General features: G+C 41.1%; 1 protein-coding gene and 1 long non-coding RNA gene across 3 annotated transcripts in view; one reads left to right on the top strand and one right to left on the bottom strand.

Moving 5' to 3' along the window:
* LOC147840793 (uncharacterized) overlaps nucleotides 1-12,522 on the top strand; it is a 110,673-nt gene extending 98,151 nt beyond the window's left edge. Inside the window, exon 3 of the long non-coding RNA XR_015507352.1 lies at nucleotides 11,827-12,522. This is a non-coding gene — a long non-coding RNA (uncharacterized LOC147840793). The remainder of the gene's footprint in view (nucleotides 1-11,826) is intronic.
* The window catches only part of nlgn3a (neuroligin 3a), a 300,140-nt gene that overhangs the window by 263,659 nt on the left and 19,900 nt on the right, over nucleotides 1-16,581 (bottom strand). The gene's annotated exons all lie outside the window — the stretch shown is intronic.

Here is a 16,581-nt window from a genome sequence, read left to right as displayed (position 1 = left end):
CTAAGAATTTTTTGTAGAGCGAACTAGGTAAATGTGAGATGAAAATTCACATTAAAAGTCTTTCTGCAGCTGTGTCTCTCAAAAAAAGAAGTTACAAATGAACAATAATTTCAAATTACATTAGCATTATTGCAGTAGTATTTTGTTGATGTCATTGTTAATAATAATGACATGAATGTTATTATTGGTGTTACTCTTATTTTTCTCATTTTTGTTAGGGTTAGAAATACTGCAACCTTTATTGTTTTAGGTAAGGAGGTCTGAGATAAACTCGACTTAAAGTAACAAGTTGGCAGAAGCTTTTTTGGTGAAGTTGCAAAATTTTGCTCACAAAAATAATCTTTTTAACTTAATGAAGAAAATTTTTATTTAGGTAAAGTAAACGTGTTAAATTTCGTCATTCAGACATTTTTACAGATTTTGCCTAAACCAAAAAAAAAAAAAAAAAATATATATATATATATATATATATATATATATATATATATATATATATATATATATATATATATATATATATATATATATATATATATATATATATAAAATAAAAAATTAAAAAAATAAATAATGTCAACTTTTTTTCAAGCTGGATGTTTTACAGTGTATATCGCACTATTACAACACACATATACAGACATTTTTTGCATGTTCATTTACACGTTCTTGCAAGTGACATATAAATGTCCTATTCATATTCTGGCACCTGTGTTTGTAATATTGACATGGTGTCATCACATGGGAATACATTGCTCTAATAAGGAGGTTTTGGGAAGTATCTATGCACAGATGGCCAATAAGCTTTAAAAAGGACAAGGACTGTCATTAAAAAGGCCTTGTCAACCTGGCCTTATTTAAAAATACTTTGGTAGAAGACACATCATGTTTACCAGAAGCATTAGCACTTTTTAATAACTTTAAAAGGCCTTTATTAAAAAAAAAATAGTCTTTTCCATGGAATTCACACAAAATTTAACATATTGCAAAAAAATGCCTGTTTGAACTACATTTTTTATTATTCAGTCTTACACGTGTGTAAAAGTATAATCTGTTATTTATACTATTATAGTTATTATAGTTCTAAATAATCTATTCTGCTTTAATGTTTCACTATACTAATGATAATATTTACAATAATATATTAAAATTGTTATGTGTCTCTCACATTGTCCACAGCAACATTAAAATAGTATACTAGTAGTATAGCTTTAAATAAATACGTTATTTTATTTATTGTCAATTTCATGAATTTAAAATTTATTATTGTTTTGACCCTTCATTTACATTAACATTTTTGTGCATTTCATTAATGATGCCCAGTTACTTCTAGTTACATGTATCAGAAATATATGGTCATTATATGTAAAGTCACCAAAAGTAAGCTTACCATTAGAAAACCAGTTCTGAATAATTAAGCAAAAAATTATGATCATTAAATGTGTGCCAGACCTCTCTGTATTTCCTTACATTATTTAAGTGGGCTGTTAAACAAAGTTCTCTGGTACATTCATTATTTGTATCCAACTTTAATGAAAAAAAGTTTGGGCGCCCTATTTTGACTGCATAGTAATGTGCACTTTTTCTACACTGCAAAAAATGTCCGTGATTTGAACAGTAAAAGTCTGTACGATCTACAGTGAAAACATGTTAAATGATTAACAGCTCATTTCTGTACAAAATACGGAAAATAGCTTTAACAGATCTAACCTTGTTTTCGAGAAACTAATCAGTGTCTGAAATCTCACCACACACTGTCATTCACTAGTCCCTAAATTAATCAATTAGTTTAGTCCACTATACAAAGTGAATAATCACAAAAAGTGAATTCAGACACTGATGAGCACATGCTGTTAACAAGCACAATCACTGAAGGAAAGAACAAGAAATAAAACCACATACACAGCCTCACACCAAACTGACTGAATTAAAATAGAGGATTAAACAACTCTACTAAATAACAGCATTACCAGCTTCACTGATTACAGTTTGACTTCAATTCTCTCATATCTGCAAGAAAAATTAATAATTAACAGAGGTTTATATTCTTACATTGAAAAGATTTAATTTGACCTTACCATCATGGAGATCAGAGGCTGCTTTAGTTGAGCTCTTAAACCTTTACTTTTCTATCTTAATGGTTCTCTGCTGTTATAACAGTATTTCTTAAAGTCAACAGTTATAGCAAGAAAGGTAATGAGAAACTGTGTGTACACAATCGTTACAGATATAATTTCTTGTGTTTTTATAAGTTACATCATAGAAAATGGTTTTATTTGATATTGTTTGGGATATTTTACAGCTTCCCATGGATGTTCAACAAACAATTATCAAGGAATTAATAAGAAATACAAATTTAATTAGATTTATGCTTTAGATCTCCAGCTGCACATTATGGCACTCATACATCAAGAATCAGGATATGAACCTTAACCATGGTTGGTTAATTCATTCATGTTTCAATGCATGCTGGGTGCCAGCATAGTACAAAAACACCAGCATGCATTGCACCATGAATATATTATGCAGCTTAAAGTTTATACTATCTCTTTTTTCCCTTTATTCTATGTTTTTGGGAGGTAATATTTCAGTAGTGTTTTGTATTGTTCTGGGTTGATTTTTTATTTTAGTTTTATTTTTTGTTTGTCACCATTATTAAGATTCAAAGACTAATTTTTGATGTTTGTGTGTTTTTAAGTTTTGCCATAGATCAAACATTCTCATTGTGAATGGTGTATTTTGACTTGTAAAACAGTCATTGACTGCTGTAGGTCAGTGGTTTCATTTACATATGGTATTAATTTGTCATTTATATCTAACAACGTACTTAATGAGTGCACAAGCAGGAGAGTGCTTTCAAAATCATAGTTAATCTTACCAAACTTATTGTTTATTTATTTTGGCTTTTCATGCTATACAAATAGTGACCAACACAATTAATTATAGCATAAAAAAAACTATTGTCAGAACAAATAGTTGAGGAGCCCAACTAAAGCAGACTCTGTCCTCCATCATGGTGACCTCAAATGAACAACAACAACTAAAAAAAAAATGATAAAGAGCTCCTGATGTTTGTGGAGTTGTTTAATGATCTCTGCTGAGATCTTGAGAAATTACATTTTTATTGTTTAATTTGTTTTTTATTTTGTATTAATTATTATTTTATTTAGAGTTTTATTCTCAGTTGATTTCATCTTTGGCTTTCGCTGTGTTTTTTTGTGTTTTATCTTCCCTTCAGTGATTCTACTGTTAACAGTTGTTCATTAATAATTCTCAATCCTCCTTTAATTAGACAATTATGTCATTAACTTCATCTCTGTCTGAGTGTTCAACCGTTTGTAGTGAGGACACTAGTGAAGATTTTGCTCTGGGATTTGAAGGGTTAAATGTGTTTGATGAAAAATACAGACTGTGGAACGTATTTTTAAAAGAAAGATTCTGTAATCTGAATTTACAAATGTAAAATGTTAAAAACATAAGATTACTGGCAACCACAGCTGCTGGTATATTACCATAAATCAAGAAAAAGAAAAAAAAAAACAGCAAAAAGTTTTTTGTGTCACCATTGTGGAAGATAGTAGCATCTGAGTGCAAGACCAAGATAAATTAAGAGTAAGTGATGTTGTGCTGCATCATATTTTGTTTAAAGGTAATTTTGTAGTTACTAGTGCAGTGAAAATGTTTGTTAATTGTTAACATACATGAACACATTAGTGCATTGAATGACTTTACATTTAATGCACTAAGCTATGTTTTTGTGAACCGAACATTGTATAAGTTCATGAAATACGGTTATTACTGTAAATTTTGACAGTTCTATAAACTTCTGTATTTTTTACGGAATTCTGGCAACCACAGCTGCCGGTATTAATCCGTAAATTTGAAGGATTTTTTTTTTTAACAGTCTATAAGAGAAGATCACATCGATAAGTCATTCGTTTTTTTTAGAAAAAGCTAGATAATGTTATGTTTTATGACAGAAATGCATAGTGTAGCTGTATTGAGATGTGTGAAATTAAATTAAAACTAAAAAATAGGCTATGAAAAAGTTTGGGCACCCTCTCTTTTGTGTGGATTTCAAAACCTAGTCACTTAATGCTGATTGATTACAACACAAAATTGAAATAAAAATTAAAATGCAAAAAAAAAAAATCTAATAATCCATCAAACTTTCAAAACAACTACCCAAATGACAAATCAAATGCTCAAACTATTAAATAATAAATCAAAATGCATTCTCAAATGAGAAATCAAATATATTTGATATTTAATTTTCATGAACAACAATAAAAAATAAAGGCGACCTAGTAACACAGTGAGTAGTGCTGTCGCCTCACAGCAAGAAGGTCGCTGGTTCGAGCCTCAGCCAGGTCAGTTGGCTGAGTTTGAATGTTCTCCCTGTGTTTGTGTGGGTTTCCTCCGGGTGCTTCGGTTTCCCCCACAGTCCAATGACTTGCGGTACAGGTGAATTAGGTAAGCTAAATTGTCCATAGTGTATGAGTGCAAATGAGTGTGTGTGTATGTTTCCCAGAGATGGGTTGCGGCTCCCATTCTCCCATTCCTTATAAGAGCCAGTTGTGTCACGCCATAGTGCGTTTGCTATTTACATAACGGACTAAGTAAAAAAACTGAGCATTTCACTAGCAAGAAAACAGTTAAACAGAGCATCTACAGTGTGAGAATGAAAGATAAGCCTCCTCATTTGTAACTTTCACTTATGCTCTCGAATATATATAAAGTCTAATTTGTAAGTCGTAACTTAATAGTAATACACTTAAAAAAGTTTGTTTAAAATGGGTTGTATACTAGCATAATAGGCTCAACCCATCTACTAACTAAATACTTTCTATAAGTGCATTTTTGTTTCCATGTATTTTATAAATAAACTGCCACTTTTCTAATTAAATGGCATACATATAAATATATATTTTTAAACTTACAGGATAATTCACATCGATCACGATCTTAAAGATAATAATAGTTAAGAAGTTTTTTTTTTAATACTAGACAACACTTGATGTTTCTATCTCTAGTTATAACAAGTACATTACATTCTCTAAGTGCTTCTGTCACTGTGTTTGATCCTTTCTGTGCAAGACTGTATGGTATAGTTAATGCCACATGAACTGTAGAGTGTTTATACTGGTAGTTCATTTTAAAATAAAAATAGCGAAATGTTTGTTAAGAGTTACGTTTTTCGCTGGAGGAAAAAGCTGTGCTGCTGATGAGGTGAACACTGAGAAAACCTGACTGCTCTCCTGTGACAATGGGATACAGGTGATACGATTATCTATATCAAAGAACTGCAAATAAGCAGATATTATAACAGTTTATCAATAAACACACACCTCGTTCTCCCGCTGTCCACGGCTGTGGTTTGCTGATCAGATGAAAAACAAAAGACGGGGAGGATGAACCGGAGGATGAACGGGGAGGATAAATTTGATTTTCTTATCAAATTTAAAAGGGACTGAGGCAAAAGTTTTAGTTGGGCTGAGTAGAAATATAGGCCTAACAACACCCATATTAAGCGCAAATATTTGTTTCAAAACTATTTCTATATTCAGTTCTAATTTCCAGCAACCGAATAAATGAACAATAATAACGAAGCGTATTCAAAAAACTATCTTAATACACATGCTATGGCCCATATGGTCTAGAACCTGACAGGTGGACAAATCTAAGCTTGTTTTTAATAAAACAAATATAAATCGACTACGAATATAAGCTCGTACTTGTATCAGTTTGTAAAAAAGTGGTATTGGTGCATCCCTAATGAAAATCTTTTGTAATTGTACCATTCAACATGCAATAAAGTGCCATCAGAAAAAAAAATGAAATTAAAAAATAAATAAATAAACCATATAATAATTTTTACTTACAAGTAAAATTAAGTTTTACACTCGGCCTATGCCTAAATCCAAAAAGCACTAAAAAAATTATATATTTATAAATTGCACTACTTAAACTAATATATGACATTATATTACGCTAAATAAATAAAATAGGCTGTATAGGCCTAATCTTATTCTCTGATTAAAACAAAAGTGATTTAGCAATGCTGCACCACTGACAAGCTGATGGCAGAGAAACAAGCAACCACTGAAATTGCGGAAACAGTAGTAAGCACTTTTTTTTGAAGTTAAGCCTTTCTTTTTACACTTAATTATTGTGCATTTTATGTTAAATATATCAATAATGAATAGGCCTATAAGTGTTTCCTGTGTGTGTGTGTGTGCATGCGAGCTCGCGAACGTGCGTGTGTGCGTTTCCACCAACCGTCTTTCATTACTGAAGCAGCTCTTTTCCAAAACAGAAAGTTACTTCATATATCTGGCAATACTTTGGCTCTCAATTGATTGAAAAAACAATTTAGATGAGCCTATAATCAAAATTTGCAGAAACTGTGTGAAGAAATTGTGCAGCCGCACATTGAATCTGAGGTTTCATCCCATCTCGCTTTCGCTGTCATCCAGGCATTATAGACGCCAATAAACGCAAATTCGCGAATCTGAGGCTGGTACAGGCTGAAGTCCTTGCAAAATGTTGAAATACAGCACTGAAATGAACAGGTAACATCTTTCAGCCAAAAAATCTATCTGTAGCAGGGGCGCCTGCAGGATTTAATTTCAAGGTATTATAATGATATAAAATATGCATTTTGATGGTAAAATAACCATTTAAACGATAGCTGTTATTTCTTTCAGTATTCAAACATTAAATAACGAATGCATCAACTAAAATAAAAACAAATATGAAACAACACATAGGATATGAAGCATATAAATGACTATTATATTTAGCAAAATGCAGTTTTTTTTTGTATTTTTATAATTAAATTTTTGTTATTTTAAATAATTCATTGACTTCATAATTAAAGCTATAGACAAATTCCTGCTTGACATTTTAGAAAATATTTTGCATAGCTACCTAGTATTAAAGATCACCGAGAACAAAAAACAAACAAACACAAAAAAAATGTTACATGGCCCCATAAAGGCCCAACTTATATTTAACTGAATCGTATAAATGGTGAAAATTGTTCATTTTATTTTTATGAAACATTTGTTGTTTTTAATACAATATCTACATTTAAGAATCCATATTTAATTTATTTATTCAATTATTACTTTTACTTATTTATTGGTTCATATAAAGGCTATAATTTAAATCAAACAACAGTAACTTGGAGAGATACAGTGCCACTAAAGCTTTTAAACAAAAGTACAAAAAATCAAAGAAAGATTTGACTTTCTCCAGTGATGGCCGACTACATAACAACATGCCAAAACCGTCCTTTCGGTGGTATAGTCGGCATTAAAATCCAAAACAAGCTGTTTGGGCTTTGAATTAAAAAGTGTGATTATTTCCTCATTGTTCAAAGAGTCTGCAAGTTCGTGTTTCATGGATATAAGATGTTGTGGATTGTGGACATCAATGATATTAAGTGTGTCGTTATACGCTGTGCAGCAGAAAAAAGTCTTTCAGCAGTGCACAGGGTTGGACTGGGGCAAAAAATCAGCCCTGGCATTTTGAGCCAGAGCGGCCCACTACATTCAATCAAAATGCTATCTATCTATGCACGTCCAATATATTTATCAACTCATATTTTATTAAACACAAAAGCTATGTATATGAAATAAATAAATAAATAAATAAATACAAATTTTAATCTCAATTTAATTTCTGTATACTGTCCATAAAGATATTTGTTGAGTTCTAAAAAATACACTATCATTCATTTATTTTCCTTTATTTCATTTATATTCATTTATTTTTCATTTATTTTTCGCCTTAGTCCCTTATTTATCAGGGGTTGCCACAGTGGAATGAACTGCCAACTATTCCAGCATGTTTTATGCAGCAGATGCCTTTCCAGCCACAACACAATATTGGAAATCACCCATACACACTCATTCACACACACTCATACACTACAGCCAAATTAGCTTATTCAATACACTATTCACTCAGCCTATATTAAACAATAAACATTACAAAAACTGCCTGCTGATGCATGAGTAAATCTTTAAAGGGAACAGTGTACTTTATAACCTCATTCACCTCATCCTGCTTGCTGTTTCACTATCTAAACAATAAAACATAATATAAGTACAATTTGTTTCATTTTGATATTGTGATTAACAGACACCAAACAGCCTCGTGTAGCTATATATATATATATATATATGAGCGTCATTGTCACTCTCCATTCTTATAACAAAACAGGGCTTTCAAGAGTTCACACTTAGCTGATGATTGTTGATAAGCTAGTTTGGCATGCTGTCCCGGGAGAGAGCCCCGAGCTCATGAGAGCCTCGAGCCCAGGGCTCCCTCCCGTTGCAGGGCGAGAGGGGAGTTTGAGCTTGGGTAGATCTCGAGAACCCCCCTCCCTCCTGCTGCGTGAAGGTTGCTAAGGTGATGCGTTGCAGACAGAATTGAATCGAATTTGGTGCTAATTTGGTTTAGTCAATTTACTTAAGTGTCATGTTTTTGGGAGTATGGGAGGAAACCGGAGGACCTGGGGAAAACCCACGCAAGCACGGGGAGAACATGAACTCCACACGAAAATGCTGACCGTTTGGGTAGATGGCAAAACTGGAGGCATTTTGCTGTGAGGCTGCAGTGCTAGCCACTGGGCCGCAGTGCTGCCCTGTAGACAAAGGAGGAGGCGAAGGGGTGGAAGGGGGGATTCTTCAAGACGAAGATGACTAAAGGTAAGGTGTTTGGTTATTTATACTTGGTTAGGAGTAGTCTGATTGGTGGTTTATACATTAGCTTGACTCGGGGCCAGCCGTGTCAATCATCAGCACGTGATCCTCTCGAAATTAGTTTATGAATAAATTTCACTAAATATAACTGTCTCCTTTCATTTTCATTGAAAAGAACAAACTTTACCCCGTCTCTTTTGCAGAATATCAGTTTTAATAATCAATAATGGCCATTATAACAGTATAACGTACAATAAATTTATACGATAAAGGTACAGTAAGCAATCAGTCAATTTTCAGAATCAGTCTATGTTACATAAATCAATATATTAGCTTATCTTTGCACTCAGCCAAAACAGAGTTACCTGAGAACAAGTGATTCGAAAGACATAAGAGTTGTTAGATAGAGACAACAAGATGAATTCAATATCAACTATAAATAACAACTATAGTGAGATGAGATCATCCAGCAGATGAACTGTCTGACATCCACTATACTCTCATCTAGGGTTTATGCTCACCCGCTGAACTACTGGCTGCAGCTCTTGGCGGAGTACGTGTGTGGTCACGTGATTTGCGTTTTTAGCCGTGTACTAGAATGAACGGAGAACTTTTCAGAACCGCTAAATGAAACCCCTGTGTATTTCCTGTGATTTCTCTGCTCCTCCCTTGCTTTTCTTCCCTCTGACTCTCGACTATTTTGACAAATACACACAGACGATGCATGCTCACACAGAGTTTAAAATAGGAGTTTGTGATTGGGCCAGCCTAATGTCAATACAGAAAAGAGCCAATGGGCTGCAGAGTGTCACATGGGCAGGTCTGTCTGTCCAGGAAAAAAAAGCATCTTACTTTCAGAGAGTCACAGATCACAGCAACGTCAATTAATGAGGCAGAAAAAACAATAGACCGCTAAGCCTTTTATGGGCCGATCAGATCATTAGACGATGATTAGCCCGGCCCAAAAAGTACGTCGGCCCAACGGGAAAGTGCCCGGTCTGCCAGATGGCCAGTCCGCCCCTGGCAGTGCATGTAGCTGTTGGCAAAGTCCCGGATCAGAGCAAGCTTTTCTGCTACCAAAATACAGCATTACATACAATTAACTCACATTCAGTCAGACCAAGTAAAGCACTTATTGCCTAGGATGTCAATCAAATTAATCAAGCTCTACCTACGAATAAAATAATGGGCTATTTTGTTATTTTAGGATTTTAGAAAGTAAATAACATTTTACTTTGTACTGGATTATAATGTATATTTTACAATAAAAAACTAAATATAGCATGTCTTACTGTCATTTAAAACAAAAAGTGTGTAAACTGTATACAGGAAGAGTTGGTCAATACCCTACAGCACATAATTGAACTTATGTCTCAGAGTTAGATTATGTTGGCCTCATTTGAGAGATTTAAAAAATAAAAGACACTTTAAAAAGGAACAACTCGCAAATCAGCAACAAACAAAAATGGTCGCGTGTTTCAGCACTTGCCGCACGATACCTAGGAGCGGGGCTGTGTGTGTAGCGCCTTTAAGCGGCGTGTCAATGAACTGCTGCTGGTGAGCGAGAACGGTCGTAAGTGCGCAAAGCAAGTATAAATATAACCAAAAGCAAGTTCATATTATGAATATTTCTTTAACGATACTTATCGAAAATTAATTTAATTTTACCCCTCGAATTGAATTTTTAGTTGCACCATTAAGAAATCAGGGAACTCTAGAGCCCTGCAATAAATAACGTTCTTAACCATTTTTTTTAGAAAACCGTTTTCTTAAAATTTAATTTAATAAGGAACGCAAGGACAAAAACGAAAAAAATATCAATTCTGCTCGAAGTGAATCGATCTTTTTTCTGTTTTTAAGCCCTCAGCCCAAGATCAGTTACACACTGAAGCTAAGCAGGGCTGAGCTTGGTCAGTGCCTGGATGTGAGACCACATTGCAAAACTAGGTTGCTGTTGGAGGTGGTGTTAGTGAGTCTAACAGGGGGCGCTCAACCTGAAGTCTGTGGGAACCCTAATGCCCCAGTAAAGTCAAGGGGACGCTATACTGTCAGAAAGCTCAGTCTTTCAAATGAGACGTTAAACCAAACTCCTGAGTTACTGTGGTCATTAAAAATCCCATGGCACTTCTCATCCTGGTCAAATTCCCTCCATCAGACCTTACCAATAATAGCATCCCATTCATTCTTATCCACTAAATTGGATCTGTCACTGTCTCTCCACTTTCCCCATAGCTGGTGTGTGGTGAGCGCACTGTGGGATGACATCTGATGTACTGTTGATCCGCCATTACAGGAAGCCTCTCTTGAGGGCAGCTGGGTGTACTGCAGCCAAAGTGGTAAACGACTGCAGTGTAAGACTGATTAAATAATTCAAATATTTTGTACAAGTAGATAAATGTTGATACTTGGCACCAGAGTATTGATAATGTAGCGAGGCTGGAAAAATCACAATAAATTGGTATATCAATATTTTGTCTATTAGGACATTGGGATATGCATTAAAATTAAAATCCATTCATTTTTCAATTACTCTCTGCACTGGCTCTGTGCCTGTTAGAATGCATGCCTTTGAAACATAGCTCCATGTGAGTAAATTTCCCATTGATAAGCACAAATTACAGTAGGAGACATGAAAGTGACATGAGCCACGTCAGAATATGAGAGCATGTGGGGCTCACTCGGGAGTTCTAAGAAAGACCTTATCAGAACAGCTGAATGAAAGTTACGATGCACAACTTACTTCTCAAAAGTAAGACTCAGTTATGACCAATAATTATGTCCACATCCTCATCTTGACAAGATTTCAATCGGTTATGCCTTGGAATGAAACACAAAAAATTGTGTTAACTCTGTGATCTCTGACAATTAATTGTCTGTAACTCTTTCATTGTGCTGCATCTGCATCTTTCCAATTCTGTTGAGATTTGAATTTCATATGTAACTTAAAATTATCTTATTTAAATCCACATCCTTTTCTCAGCTGTTGAAAATGACTTTATGGTTTACTATCCTTGTTACTTATAAAGTGGACTCTTAAATTAAAAAGTAATGAATTCAAGAAGTGCCGATTAATTCCGTGCCAATTATCCCAGCATATAAGCACACCTGGAGCGAGCAGACGCCATCCTTTTCGCTTCAGAGACTTTCTGATCGAGTCGATGAGGGTTCCTCCTGCTGTGACCAGCGATTCTGAGCGAACGAGAGCATTCTCCCGGTCCAGAGTGTGTACACGCAGCGGCAGACGGTCAAGCTGGGTTTCTCCCTTGCCTGGCATTCTTTGGGTCCGGTCCTCCAGAGCGGTGCGTATAAAGTTGCAAACTTCACAGAAAGAGCAACACAGTTGTGCAGCACGTCCTTTTCAGGACGGCGCTCCGACTGTGCGTTTCTGGATGCGGTGGATTTCTGTCCTCGGATGATGGGCACGAGCACTGCGTTGCATGTCTGGGGGGTCCAGCATGTTAATGCGCTGCTCGCGGGCAGTTCATGTCGTCATTGCGATGCCATGACTGTTGCGCAGTAAAGATCGCGGCTAGCCTTTGCAAAAGGACGAACCACCCCAGTTGTCCCCTGCTCTGCAGCGGGCACTCGGGCAGATCTGAGGGTTTCAGCGAGAGATAATCCGTCGCCCACGGGCCCGCGGACCTCCCGCTCCTCTAAGCGCTTCATCCAAGCTTCGGGCGGGGGAAGCGATCCGTCTAACAGATGGTAGCCCTTACGCCCGATGACACCGGAGACCAGACATCCACCGCGGCATCGGAGGGTGGTCCAGACCCGCTCGCCCCCTTCGGGCTGGTGAGCGCTGTCACTACGGATCCTGAAACGGACATGTTAGCCGTGCTTTCCCGGGCTGCTTCGGCATTGGGTTGGAGATGGTTTATCCCCCAGCTCCGCGGCCGGACCGACTAGAGGGGCGTTCCCGTCTTCCCGGAGGTGCACAGTAGGCTCACGCGGTCTTGTAAAGCACTTTTTTCTGCTTGTGCTGCGTGTCCCTCCACCCTAACCACTCTTGACGGTGGAACAGCCAGGGGGTATGTGGCGATTCCTCAGGTTGAGTGCGCGATGGCGGTAAATCCGCGCGGCGCCTCTTCTTGGCGGGGTCCGCCTCATCTCCCATCCAAAGCCTGTAAGTTATCTACCTCCTTCGGAGCTAGAGCTTACATAGCTGCGGGCCAGGCTGCTTCCGCCTTGCATGCGATAGCCACCTACCAGCTCTACCTAGCGCAGGCGCTGGCCGAGCTGCACGAGGGTGGGTCCAACCCAGGCTTACGAGCTTCGCACCGCCGCCGACTTAGCTCTTCGGACTGAATCCGATGCGTGTGCGTTGGGGAGGACGATGTCCACATTAGTGATCCAGGAGCGCCACCCCTGGCTGATATGCGCAAAGTCGACAATGTCCGCTTTCTTGACTTTCCCCATATCCCAAGCCATGTTCGGCGACACCGTCTGTGAATTCACCCAGGAATTCAAGGCGGTGAGAGAGCAGTTGGTGGGTGATGTCTTATCGGCGGTCCGTAGCCCGCTCCGCCCGCCGTGCCATTCATACCTGCTCCTCGCCGAAGGCGCCCGCCTACGAGAGCTGCTCCGCCCCCGCATACGCCTCTGGCGAAGCGAGCGCGTCGGGCACCTCGGAAGCAGGCAGCCCCCCTGCCCAGAACGCCACTAAGTCTGGCAACGGACCGCGAAGCGTCCCTGGGACAGGCCATCTGGAGAAGAGGGAACTTGCTCTTTCCCCGCTGGAGGGCGGGGCCCCATTTTCAACGGCACTTTTTACTGCCATGAAAACATTATGAAAGGGCACTTTTCACTTCCCCAGATGTGACAGCCCGAAATCTGCCAGTCTGGGACGCTATGCTTTCTAGCTTGCAGATTCGGTGCGTCTCGCCAGTGGCTCACGAGCGCTGGGAGGACGGTCTCCTTTCTCCCACCCCTCGAGCCTCCCCTCCGGAGCTCGGGTTCGGAGTGAGAGCAAATATCTCACCTCCAGCTTTTCCGTGGGACCCGCGAGCTTCCCGGATCAGGTACGTCAGCGATTGTAGCGATGAGTCCATTAGCGAGAGCTCTGCCTGCCTGGTTAGCCAGCTCTTCGCGGTGGCTCATACGCACAATCAGACTCGGCTATGCGATTCAGTTCACGAAACGGCCCCCCAAGTCGCGGGTGTGTATTCACCAGGGTCAGCCCCCTGTCCGCCCCTGTCTTGCGAGAGGAGATTGCTGTCCTCCTGGCGAAGGATGCAATTGAGCCGCTCCCTCCAGCCGAGATGGAGAGCGGGTTTTACAGCCCACACTTCATCGTGCCCAAAAAGAGCGGTGGGTCACGGCCAATCCTAGATCAGCGCGTTTTGAACCGCTGCCTGCACAAGCTGCCGTTCAGAATGCTCACGCAGAAGCGCATCCTCCGGTGCGTTCGTCCTCTGGGTTGGTCTGCAGCATTAGACCTGATGGACGCGTATTTCCATGTCTCCACTCTTCCTCGCCACCGTCAGTTTCTGCGGTTTGCATTTGAAGGTCGAGCTTGGCAATACAAAGCCCTCCCCTTCGGGCTCTCTCTGTCTCCGCGGGTCCTCACCAAGCCCGCGGAGGGTGCCTCAGCGCCCCTTCGGCTCGCGGGCATCTGCAAACTCGATTTCTTTACGACTGGCTGATTTTTGCCCTCTCTCGGAGCAATTGATTATGCACAGAGACAAAGTGCTCTGGCACTTCCACCTGTGGGGGTTTCAGGTCAACCGAGAAAAGAGCAAACTCGCCCCCGTGCAAAGGATCTCTTCTCTCGGGCTGGAGCTGGACTCGGTCACCATGGCAGCGCGCCTCTCCGGAGAGCGCGCTCAGCTGATGCTGTACTGTCTGAGAGAGCTCGACAGTAAAATAGTGGTCCCACTGAAACTATTTCAGAGGCTCCTGGGGCATATGGCATCCGCAGCCGCTTCATGCCGCTCTGATTATTCTATATGAGGCCACTTCAGCACTGGCTTCACGATCGAGTCCCCAGACGCGCATGGCACGCGCGCGCACACCGAGTCTCTGTTACTGCGCTGTGTCGCCGCGCCCTCAGCCCTTGGAGCGACCCCTCGTTCCTACAGGCCTGGGTGTCTCTAGAACAGGCGTCCAGTCTTGTTGTCGTTTCAGCAGACGCTTCCAACATGGGCTGGGGGGCTGTGCGTTGCGGGCATGCGGCTGCGGACCTGTGGAAAGGTACCCAGTTGCATTGGCATATCGCCTGGAGCTGTTGGCAGTGTTCCTCGCTCTCCACCGTTTTTTTCCGGTGCTGGAGCGGCAACACGTGCTGGTCAGGACGGACAGTACGGCGGCGGTGGCGTATATCAGCCGTATGGGGGGTATGCGCTCTCGCCGCATGTCTCAGCTCGCCCGCTGTCTGCTCCTCTGGAGTCATCCGCGGCTGAAATCGCTGCACGCCATTCATATTCAGGCAAGCTCAACCGTGCAGCCGATGCGCTCTCACGGCAGCCTTGCGTCCTGGAGAATGGAGACTCCACCCCGAGTCTGTTCAGCTGATATGGGCGCGATTCGGGGAAGCCCAGATTGATCTGTTGCTTCCCCCGAGATCGCTCATTGCCAGTTGTTCTTTCCCTGACCGAGTGCTCTCGACACGGATGCACTGGCTTACAGCTGGCCTCGGGGCATGCGCAAATACGCGTTTCCCCCAGTGAGCCTGCTCGCGTAGTTACTGTGCAAGGTCAGGGAGGACGAGGAACAGGTTGCTGGTTGCGCCCCTCTGGCTTAACCGGACCTGGATGTCAAAGCTCTCCCTCGCGATAGCCCTCCCCTGGCAGTCCCTTCGAGAGAGCACCTACTCTCTCAGGGACAGGGCACCACCTGGCACCCTCGCCGATCTTTGGAGATTTTTAGACGCGAGGAAGACTTAGGTAACCTCCGATTGCGGTGGCTAATACCGTCACTCGGACTAGAGCCCCCTCCCTGAGCGCGCCTATGCCCTGACGTGGAGTCTATTCACTGAATGGTGTGTCTCTCGCTGAGAAGACCCCCGTAATTTGCCAGATCAGCGTTGTGCTTTCTTTACGCCGAGAGAAGTTGGAGAGCAGGCTGTCGCCCTCCACACTCAAGGTTACGTGGCTGCCATCTCTGCTCTCATAACGCGGTGGCTGGCAGCACCGTGGGAACGCATAACCTCATCATCCGGTTCCTCAGGGGTGCTAAGCGAATTAATCCACCCCGCCCCCTCTCATGCCCTCTTAGGATCTCGCCCTCGCTACACAAGCCGCGTCAGATCCCTTCGATCCTCGACTCAGTATCTTTCTGTCCCTGAAGACAGCTCTGCTGGTCGCGTTGATATCGATTAGAGGGTCGGGGACCCGGAGGCATTTTTCGGTCAGTGACTCGTGCCTGTAATTGGGCTGGCTTCTCTCACGTCCTGAGACCCCGCCCGCGATATGTGCCCAAGGTTCCTACCACTCCGTTTTAATACGAGGTAGTGAGCCTGCAAGCGCTGCCCTCGGAGGAGGCAGACCCAGCCCTTCTTTATTGTCCAGTTCGCGTTTTGCGTATTATCCGGACCGCACTCAGAGTTTAGATCATCTGAGCAGCTCTTCGTCTGTTATAGCGGTCGGCAGCAGGGAAGTGCCGTACCGAAATAAGTTCCCACTAGATTGTGGATGCCTTTCTTTCACTATCAGAGCCGAGATGAGCCGCGTCCACCGAGAGCGCGTGCGCACTCCACTCGGAGCTTCGCATCTTCTCGAGCGCGCGCACGCGGCGCCCCTCTAACAGACATCTGTAGAGCTGCGGGCTGGGTGACACCCAACACATTTGCAAGGTTTTACAATCTGCGAGTGGAGCCAGTTTCCTCAAGGGTATTAGGTAACCCTTGGTGATTGAGGAAATAATTTGGTGGGGTGTT

Source organism: Danio rerio, chromosome 14 (assembly GCF_052040795.2).
Source record: "Danio rerio strain M-AB ecotype USA chromosome 14, GRCz13ab, whole genome shotgun sequence".
In the NCBI taxonomy this organism is placed as follows: domain Eukaryota; kingdom Metazoa; phylum Chordata; class Actinopteri; order Cypriniformes; family Danionidae; genus Danio; species Danio rerio.
Note: the sequence above shows the minus strand (reverse complement) of the source record. Positions and strands in the feature narration are given on the sequence as shown.